The 10,427-nt window shown below is 40.4% G+C and overlaps 1 protein-coding gene across 9 annotated transcripts in view; it reads left to right on the top strand.

Annotated features, from left to right (window-relative positions):
• Window positions 1-1,204: 1,204 nt before the first annotated feature.
• Window positions 1,205-10,427, top strand: part of ALPK1 (alpha kinase 1) — a 121,786-nt gene continuing 112,563 nt past the window's right edge. For 3 of the 9 annotated variants that reach the window (XM_061419370.1, XM_061419374.1, XM_061419369.1), the window contains exons 1-2: window positions 1,230-1,824; window positions 3,714-3,801. The gene's annotated coding sequence lies outside the window, so the exon portion shown is untranslated. Of the gene's footprint in view, window positions 1,825-3,713; window positions 3,802-10,427 lie in introns of all 9 variants that reach the window. The other 6 variants (XM_061419377.1, XM_061419375.1, XM_061419371.1 and 3 more) reach the window with 4 other exon arrangements.

The raw sequence follows: 10,427 nt of genomic DNA, 5'->3' as shown, positions 1-10,427 counted from the left end.
TTCGATCCCTGGGTCGGGAAGATCCTCTGGAGAAAGAAATGGCAACCCCACACCAGTATTCTTCCCTGGAGAACCCCCTGGACAGAGGAGGCTGGCAGTCTACAGTCCCTGGGGTCACAAGAGCTGGACACTCTTAGTGCTTTCCTTTTTTCATATCAAGAACTGCCTGCAGAGACCACATGTGAGGAACTGTGGTTGACATCCAGGAGCTAAGAGTGGTCCCCAGTCAACAACGACCAAGAAAATGGCAACCTTGATCCTTCTCTGGAATTCTACCAACAACCCGCATGGGCCTCAAAGGAGCCCCTATTCCAAGCTTCACATGAGAACTGTAGCATTCTCAGCTCTAATGTGCCCAGATTTCTGTCAGACAAGAACTTGAAATAATAAATGGGAGCTGGGTTGTTTTTGGGGTTTTTTTGCTTTTGTATACCGAAGAACCTTTATAACTTTTCTTTGAAATTCTTAAATACTTATAAAATGTCGATGCTCTAGTTATAATATCATTTTATAAACATTTAAATGCATCTTCATTTATAAATATATTTACTTCATAGAACAGATTGTTTAATGGGTGTTAAATTTGTGTTAATTTTTAGGTAACAATAGAACACTAATATGGTTTTTTTGGTTAGAGGAGCCCAGTGGATTATGAGATCCCCAGTTGATCTGATCCTGGAATCCCCAGTCACTTATTATGAGAGCCAGAGGCTATGGAAGCAGGAAGAAAAGGGCCAGTTTGGGAGAGTGAATTGTTCTACCAGGGCTTCCCTGGTGGCTCAGACTGTAAAGAATCTGCCTGCAATGCAGGAGACCCAGATTCGATGCCTGGATCGGGAAGATCCCCTGGAGAAGGGAATGGCAACCCACTCCAGTACTCTTCCCTGGAGAATCCCATGGACATAGGAGCCTGGTCATAGGGCCGCAAAGAGTCGGACATGACTGACAATTAAAACTTTTTTTTTTCTTTTTATTAGTCATTTACTTTCTCAGTTTTGGGGAAATATATCAAAAGGGCTCTACCAAGATTTATCAAATTACTACTAATGAAATCTTATTCCTTCACTTGAGAGGACACTTCTTTAACCCAGCAGGCTCAGAAAGGACTGAGAAAATTAAAAGTTATTGATATCAATAATTTTTTCAATAAAATGTTAAGCATTTACCAACCTTTTCATGTACTTTTGGTATTTTTTGTCAGAATTTGGAGCGCAGATTTGTACTGAAGGATGATGTCCACTATGTGATGCAATTAGACAGTCCTCACTGTTAAATCAAGCAGCCCGACGAGATTTTCTATGAGATAAATTCCAACCTCATTTTTCAACCCCCCAAAAACTTGGTAATATAGGTGTCCCTGTGACAAGCTCAGCTGTACACACTAATTCTAAAATAGAGTACTGACTGGAGCCTTAACAAGAATTTCTTTTGATAATAGATCAAAAACAATGTCATGCTCATTTCTTCTGACATTCTCTCAGTGGACTGGCTCTCCATTCTGACTCAATCCAAATAAGGAGTTTTCTTACACTTTCTTAAGACGAAGGAAATTCTCTGTAGCAATACAACTCCCAGAATACCTTTCACTAAAGCAATTCCTAAAGGGGAGTGTCTTATGGCACAGAACTGCTGAAAAGTGCCCGAGCTGAATTACACAATCAAACTCTGAGACAATAACAGGCCATGTTTTCTTTTAAATTCCTACTTCCTGAAATGGAGGCTGTTTATAAAAAACAGTATATTTCAGGGCACTTGTGCTGTAATTAACTTTTTAAGAGTTAGATTTGCTGGTTTAAAGTGTATTTCCTCTTCCTCGAGATAATGGTGAGTATCAGCCTTTTAATGACAAAAGCGCAGTATACGTAGGTATAAAAGAATAATTTTTAAGGAAGTATTTTCTTAAATTGTGATCCTGTTTCCATCCGGTGGTCTTCTCTACATTTAAATAACTTTGGAGTTTCTAGAACATTTGCACTTCTGAAAACTCCCTAGAAAGGGAGGGGGAGTGGGGGGCGGGGAAGGGTCACCTATAGTGGTGTTAGGTTATTAGGAAGAGAAGAAAAGAAACGGGTTTTTTTTTTTAAGGTTTAAATGATAAAGTCCTCAAGTCCAGAGGCGTGCTAGAGCTGTTAGTGAAAATCTGGCTTCATTTATCACTGAATTGAGGTGTTTGATTAAGTAGTTGGGATTACTTATTTGAAAAATTAACCCTGGGACGTTTGGCTGGAGTATGTAGGTAGTGATAACAGCAGCTATCACGTTTATGATGGCTTCAATAATTTCTCCAGGAAACAGATAAGGCTGGAGAATTACTCTTCTCATTTGGGAAGAACCGAGGGGAATTCTACATATAAAGAAGTATTATGTACAGGGAAAATATCTAGAAAAATTAAAATTCTTTCGTATTTATATTCCAAAGAGTCTTTTCATTCCAAAGCGTTTTCATTAAAAGCATTATTCTTTAATGCCAATTTTAGCATTTAAAATTAAGGCTCCAAATGACTTTGGAAAGCCACAGATTAAAAACCTTTAGAATTGTTTGGAATTTGCAGGTGGGTGAGTGTGCAAAGAGGCAGGATCAGAAAGGAGGGGACTTTATGTCACAACGTAATGGCATCTCTGTAGTGTCCGCATCTATCTGCCTCTTCTTTAGACTTGGTGCAGCTAGTACTCTTATGAGAAACCGTATCCACTTTTGGTTGGCTGATACTTTATTGTTATAAACGTTTATAATTCCTCACTTGGAATCACTTGCTGTACAAGTCTATGCTGGTGTTTCAGCACGGTCTCCACATTCTTTTGTTTCTCCTCTTTCTTCCCTGCGAACTAAAAAGAGCAATAGCAGTCGTACCACAGAAGCTGTGTTCCCCTAGGAACTGATTGGTCTGTCAACAGATTATGTGACTGTATGGTATGCATTATTTGGGGTAGGGGTGGGTGTAGGTTAATTTACCACTTAGAAGACACACAGACCTAAACAATTGTCAAACCAAGTCTTTCTATCCGCTTTATATCCAAAAAAATTTGTCTCTCTTCGCATCTCTTCTGTCCAAATTCTATCAACCTGTAGCCTCAAGGAAACAAAAGACTTTGGATTATTCTAGCAATAATTTACTTTCTACTTCAAATGTCTTTCTGAGCCTGAGATGAATTCTTCAATTCTTCCCCCAGCAAGATACCAGAATTTTATACTCATCTACTTGCATGAGTAGGGAGACAATAAATGTATATAAATATTTTTTGAAGTTGAAAAAGCCATATGTAAATTATGATGGACATTATAAAATCCCACACAAAATAATACTGTGTAATGAGTGCACCTGACTTGTTAAGCTGTAACAGTCTCCCTTCAAGTGCTGTGTGATTTAAGCTTGGGTTTAGAAGCTGGAATTTTTATTAAGAGTAAATGTGTGCATTTCAAGATATTTCTGAAATTCCATGGCTTCTCCCATTCCAAAAGAATTTCACTGACCCTTTTCCCAGAACATAGCACATACACTGCTTTTCCTGTCCTTTAATCTATTTCAGAAAATGATGGCTTTTCAAAATAAAATGTTCATTGGAAATGCTTTTATTTCCTGAGTTTTAAGTCTCTAGCTTGAAGAACTTTAACAGGACTGTACATTCAAACTTTTGGTGTAAACTAATTCCTATTTCTTTTTATTGTATTTGCTACCTCTCTCTATACTCTGGTCTTTGTTACTGACGCGCAGGCATGCTCAGTTGCTAAGTTGTGTCCGACTCTTTGGTGACTCCATGGACTGTAGCCCACCAGGTTCCTCTGTCAATGGAATTTTCCAGGTAAGAATACTGGAGAGGTTTGCCATTTCCTCCTCCAAGGGATCTTCTCAACCCAGGGATGAAACTCTCTTCTCCTGCATCTCCTGCATTGGCAGGCAGATTCTTTACCACTGAGCCACCTTCTTATTGACAGTGACATCTATTTTTGCCATGTTGCTTTGCAAATCACAATGAAGATGTTGTGATTTCCTTTGTTTCTAGAGTTCTATGGGACAGACAGATTTAAAAGTAAGAATATTATCTGATGCCGTCTTTCTTCTATGGCTGAAAAAACAGAAAGAGATGATCGCAGCTTAAATATCAGTTACATATTCATTTAACTTGCCCAAAGTATGGTATACAAATCACCGATTTTAGGTGACACATATCCCTACTTTGAAACTTTGAGTTGTGCTTAGTTCAAGGTACATTGAAAATGTAATTAGCTTTTAAAATCTATAATTTCATGGATATTATTGCTCAGGAAGATGTTAAGTAAAAATAAATTTACTATTGATTTTAAGAAAATGATTAAATAAAAACTATTACAGGTAATACGCAGATATAGTAAAGATTGTGAAGGTGGCATGTGACTGACGAAAGTTTTGGAGATACTGCCCTATCATGTTTGAGAAGTGGATATTTTCTGAACCAGTGAAGTATCTTTGAATTTCACTGGTCCTTGGTGACAGATTTCAATGTTAACACGATCTGTTGAATTGCCTAATTATAGATGTACAAAATATAGATAGATAAAGAAATGCTTTATCAAACTTTTATCAGACCTGCAGCCCTCACCACTTGTCATAAAATTGAAGAGATGCAGAATCTAGCTAATAGTTTTTGAAATAAGAATCATAGAGAGGATGAATTACTCAGAGTAAGGATTATGGCTCCATTCTGTCTGTTTCACTGAGACACCATTAACTCTGAAATTGGGGTGGGGTTGGGGCTGGAAGGTAGGAGTTTGGGGAGGACATGATAAACATCTTGCAGGTCCAGGGCCATTAATATATCATGGTATGTGCCAGTGACCATTAAAATAGTCATACTGGCAATTTTAAGGGATTCATTCTAGGGAGGAAATAATTCTAAGTCCCGTGGAGAACATGTAGCTGCTATGCTAGCAGACCAGGCTGACACTGATCCTATTACTTGCTGCTGAATTTTGAGAGATGTGAAATAGTATTGTAGAATCACAGAGTTGGAAAGGACTATGGAGTCCTTAGCAAACCCTCCTAATTCAAAATTGTTTCTTTTCCTAACATTCTTTTTTACATTTTATTTTTAAATAGATTTTTAAAAAGAATACATAAAATTGTTTTATGCTAGAGTGTAATTTACAATGTTGTGCTGGTCTCAGGTGTACACAAAGTGATTCCATTATACGTATATAGATACATGTATATGTATTCTTTTTCAGATTCTTTTCCCATCGAGGTCATTACAGATATTCAGTAGAGTTCCCTGTGCTAGGCAGGGGGTCTCTGTTGATTATCTGTTTTATATATACTAGTGTGTATATGTTAATCCCAATCTCCTAATTTATCCCCCACCACTCCGCCTTTCCCCTTTGGTAACTTTAAGTTTGTTTTGGAAGTCTGTGAGTCTGTTTCCGTTTCGTAAACAAGTACTTTTGTATCTTTTTTTTAGAGATCACATGTAAGTAATGTCATACGATTTTTATCTTTCTGTGTCTAACTTACTTCACTTAGCATGATAATCTCTAAAACTCCCCCAGTTTTAAAGGTGAGGAAATTGAGGTCTAGCAGGGAAAGGTGACTTGCCTAAATTCACACAACTAGTTTGTGACACAGACAGAATTAGAACCAGATCTCCTAATGTGTGATGAACGGAAAGCGACTGGGAGGAGGGGACTACTGTGTGGCTAGGATTCAACATGAAGTGAACAGATCCCAGAGTTCAGGAATTCACAAACAGGCAGTATCTAAAGGTCTGATAAACCAAGGAAACATGTCTCTCACTCACCATAAATGACATTCAATCTGTTCACCGCTGCTAAATTAATAAATAATAATATGTGCTCTGTTGCTTCAGGCGCGTCTGACCCTTTGCAACTCCATGGACTGTAGCCCGCCAGGCTCTTCAGTCCATGGGATTCTCCAGGCAAGAATACTGGAGTGGGTTGCCGTGCCCTCCTGCAGGGGATCTTTCCAGCCCAGGATTTGAACCCGTATCTCCTGAATCGCCTGCATTTCAGGTCGATTCTTTACCGCTGAGCCACCAGGGAAGCCCCTGTAAATAATAATATAAATGTTTATTATTCAGGCTTCCCGGATGGCTCAGGGATAAAGAATCCATCTACAGTACAGGAGATGTAGGAGATACAGTTTCAATCCCTGGGTCAGGAAGACCCCCTAGAGAAGCAAATGACAAACCACTCCAGTATTCTTGCCTGGAAAATCCGATGGACAGAGAAGCCTGGTGGGCTTACAGTCCACAGGGGTCGCAAAAGAGTTGGACATGACTGAGTATGCACACATTCATTGTTTATTAATGCATATTTATTAAGCATATTCTGTGCAGTAGTCCCCCCCCCCCACCGCTTATCTATGGTTTTGCTTTTCATGGTTTATTTACTCTTGATCCAGAAATATTAAATGAAAAAATTTCAGAAATTCCTAAATTTTATTTTTTTAATTTTTTTTAATCTAAAAAGAAAACTTTTTAGCTGTGCTGGGCCTTCATTGCTGAGCGGGCTTTTCTCTAGTTGCTGGGGGTGGGGGAGCTACTCTTCTCACTGCATTGTCTTGCACCGGCTCTAGGAGTGTGGGCTTCAGTAGCTGCAGCTCATGAGCTCAGTATTTGCAGCTCCTAGGCTCTGGAACACAGGCTCAACAGTTGTGGTGCCTGGGCTTAGTTGCTCCTCAGCATGCGGAATTTTCTCAGAGGGAAGGGATCAAATGTGTGTCTCCTGCAACAGATTTTTTACAACTGAGCCACCAGGTACTTGCTAAGTTGCTTCAGTCATGTCTGCTGCTGCTGCTAAGTCACTTCAGTCGTGTCCGACTCTGCAACCCCATAGACGGCAGCCCACCAGGCTCCCCTTCCCTGGGATTCTCCAGGCAAGAACACTGAAGTGGGTTGCCATTTTCTTCTCCAATACATGAAAGTGAAAAGTGAAAGTGAAATCACTCAGTCATGTCCAACCCTTAGCGACCCCATGGACTGCAGCCTACCAGGCTCCTCCGTCCATGGGATTTTCCAGGCAAGAGTACTGGAGTGGGGTGCCATTGCCTTCTCCTCAGTCATGTCTAACTCTTTGCAACGTTATGGACTGTACCTCCCAGGCTCCTCTGTCCATGGGATTCTCCAGGCAAGAACACTGGAACGAGTTGCCATGATCTCCTCCTGGGGACTCTTCCCAACCCAGGGATGGAACGCATGTCTCTTATGTCTCCTGCACTGGCAAGCCAGTTCTTTACCTTTGACACCACCAGGACGCCCCCAAAATATGAAATTACCTCCCCTTTTGAGTAGCGTGATGAAATCCTGCGCTGTCTGGCCCGCACGTGAATCTCGTGATTTGAGTGTTTGTGGAGTGTTGCCCACTGTTAGTCACCTAGCGGCCGTCTTGGTTATCCAGCACATCGTCACAGCAGTAAGTCAGCCTTGTTCTACTTCATAATGGCCCTGAAGAGCCAGAGTAGTGACACTGGCAATTCAGGTATGCCAAAGAGATCCCATACAGTGCTTCCTCTAAGTGAAAAGATTAAAGTTCTTGACTTCATAAGGAAAGGAAAAAAAATTGTATGCTGAATTTGCTAAGATCTACTGTAAGGACAAGTCTTCTATTCATGAAATTGTGAAGAAAGAAAATAAAATTTGTGCTAGTTTGGCTGCCACACATCAAATTACAAATGTTTTGACCATAGTTTGTGATTAATATGGAGTTAAAATAGAAAGGCATTAAATTTATGCAAAAAGTTATTTTGAGAGAGAAACAGAGAGAGACCACATTCGTGTAACTTCTTTTATAGTATATTGTTACAATTGTTCTCTTTTATTATTATTGTTATTCTTCTGCTGTGCCTAATTTATAAATTAAACTTTGTCTTAGATATGTATGTAGGGTATATATAGGATTTGCTACTGTCAACCAAAATTGAATTCACAATAAAGTTAAGAAGAAAACATTGTTAGCATTGAAAAAAGGAAAAACTTGATCTTTGCATTCCCACCTTTGAGGTCTTGTTAATGTATTGGGCTTCCCAGGTGGCTCTAGTGATAAAGAACCTGCCTGCCAACGCAGGAGACATAAGAGATGCAGATTCGATCCCTGGGGTGGGATCGAATGGATGCCTCCAGGGGGCATCCCTTCATGCCCCCTGGAGGAGGGCATGACAACCCATTCAAGTATTCTTGCCTGGAGAATCCTGAGAATCCCATGGACAGGGGGGCCTTTATAATGCAGGTGAACATTGCACACTAAACGGGGAGGGAGAAGGCCCAAATGGAGAGAGAATTTTATGCTTAACTTTTCTTGTCTTCCTTTAACATATAAATTTTATCCCATCAATTCTATCTATGGTTTCAGGCATCCACTGGGGTGTCTTAGAAACAATCTCCTGTGGATACGGGGAGACTGCTGTATGTCAGTCTTATTGCTACAAGGCTTATATACATTTATTTTATTTAATACTCACTACAGTTTGTGAGACAGGTACTATTATTCATCATATTTACTTAATAAATGGTAATAATTGTTATTGCCACCTCTTTGCTATGCTGTTAACATCACTTCATTACTCTGCCTCGTGCAATACCCTTCCTCTACCTCGAATTCCAACCATTTACTAGAACTCTGCCAATTGTCTCTCGATATCCCTTCTGAGTAAGATGACACACGTGCCAAACCAGACCTTCCCCGGTACCTGCAACTGTGTCTGTCCTTCACTTGCCTTCCTGACTTGAACAAGTAACTCCAAAGGAGGTTCTGGCCTTACCCCAGGCTCCTGCGTCCTGCTATTAAGTGAACATGCCTGCCACATATGCAGTAGGAGAGATCTTTTCTTAGGAACACTTTGATAAAAGTTAACAGTTACTACTGAGGGTTGGGATTAGTCATCTGTGTTAGGTGGGATGTGGGGGCAGGCAAAGTGGTGAGAAGTCTAGTTCTGAACTAAGGCTGACAGAGAAACAAGAGATAACACATGCAGAAACTGCCCCTAAGTTAACCATAAGATATGAGTGAAAGAGAGGAAGGCAACGGCAAGCCGCTCCAGTACTCTTGCCTGGAAAATCCCATGGGCGGAGGAGCCTGGTGGGCTGCAGTCCACGGGGTCGCTAAGAGTCGGACACGACTGAGCGACTTCACTTTCACTTTTCACTTTCATGCACTGGAGAAGGAAATGGCAACCCACTCCAGTGTTCTTGCCTGGAGAATCCCAGGGACGGGGGAGCCTGGTGGGCTGCCGTCTATGGGGTCACACAGAGTCGGACATGACTGAAGCGACTTAGCAGCAGCAGCAGCAGCATGAGTGAAAGAAGCGCCACCGAAATATGTACAGAGTTACAATGTTTAGTTAAATCACTTCTGAATGTATCTAGGCATCACAGTTGAGAGACAAATATCAGACTGCTTGATTATGGTCAAAGAATACTTAAATTTTGGGAACTTACAGTTTTTAAAACTTCATCATAAATATTATAACTATGCATAGAAATAATGCTATCAAACTACAATGCTTATTTCTTAGTGCGACCATGGGTAATTCTTCTTTTCTTTTTTACCATATTTTTTCTCCAAACTTTTTACAGTAACACTGTTTTGCTCTCACAATAATAAAATGTTTCAAAATTCTAGAGTCTTAAAAAATATATCAGAAATAACTGTGGTACAACCTTAAAATCGTTTATGATCTAAATACTTCTTGATCATGGCTTCTGGGAAGCATCTGGTAGGCTGGTAATAACTCTCATTTGCAAGCTAGTAGCCACCATGTGTGAAAAGGGAAGTTAGAGTGAAAGAAAAGCATTGCTTATTATGCAACAGATTTCAGAAGTTCCACAGCATCTTAACACCATAATTCCCACAAGTCACAGTTGTCAGAGGAAAAACTTCTTAGACTGAAGCTGCACACATACAAAGAAAAAGACTCAGCGGACATGAGGGAACCAAGGAGTTCCCCTGGCCAAATTTTCTCCAAAGATGTATCCCTTCCAATCACCCCATCTGCTTCCACTCAGCCTCTTCTGAACACACAGTTCCTCTAAGAGCTGGCCTTTCATTTCACTTTCCTGGAAATGGGGAGTCATTAGCTGAGGCAGATCAGGATTTCAATGTGGACATTTTTGAAAATGTGATGCTTATTGAATATCCAAATGCACATAATAAAACAAACAATTGAAAATATGCTTCTGTAAAGTTCAAGAGAGAAGTTTGAATGGGAGAGAGGAAATAGATGATTTTCAACCAATACATGTTATTTAAAGTATTAATCACTCAGTCGTGTCCAACTCTTTGTGACCTCATGGACTGTAGCCCACCAGGCTCCTCTGTCCGTGGAATTCTCCAGGCAAGGATACTGGAGCGGGTAGGCATTCCCTTCTCCAGGGGATCTTCCCCACACGGGGATCAAACCCATGTCTCCTGCATTGCAGGCAGATTTTCCATCTGAGCCACC

The sequence above is a fragment of the Bos javanicus genome, chromosome 6 (genome assembly GCF_032452875.1).
Source record: "Bos javanicus breed banteng chromosome 6, ARS-OSU_banteng_1.0, whole genome shotgun sequence".
NCBI lineage: Eukaryota > Metazoa > Chordata > Mammalia > Artiodactyla > Bovidae > Bos > Bos javanicus.
This window is presented reverse-complemented; position numbering and strand designations above follow the sequence as displayed.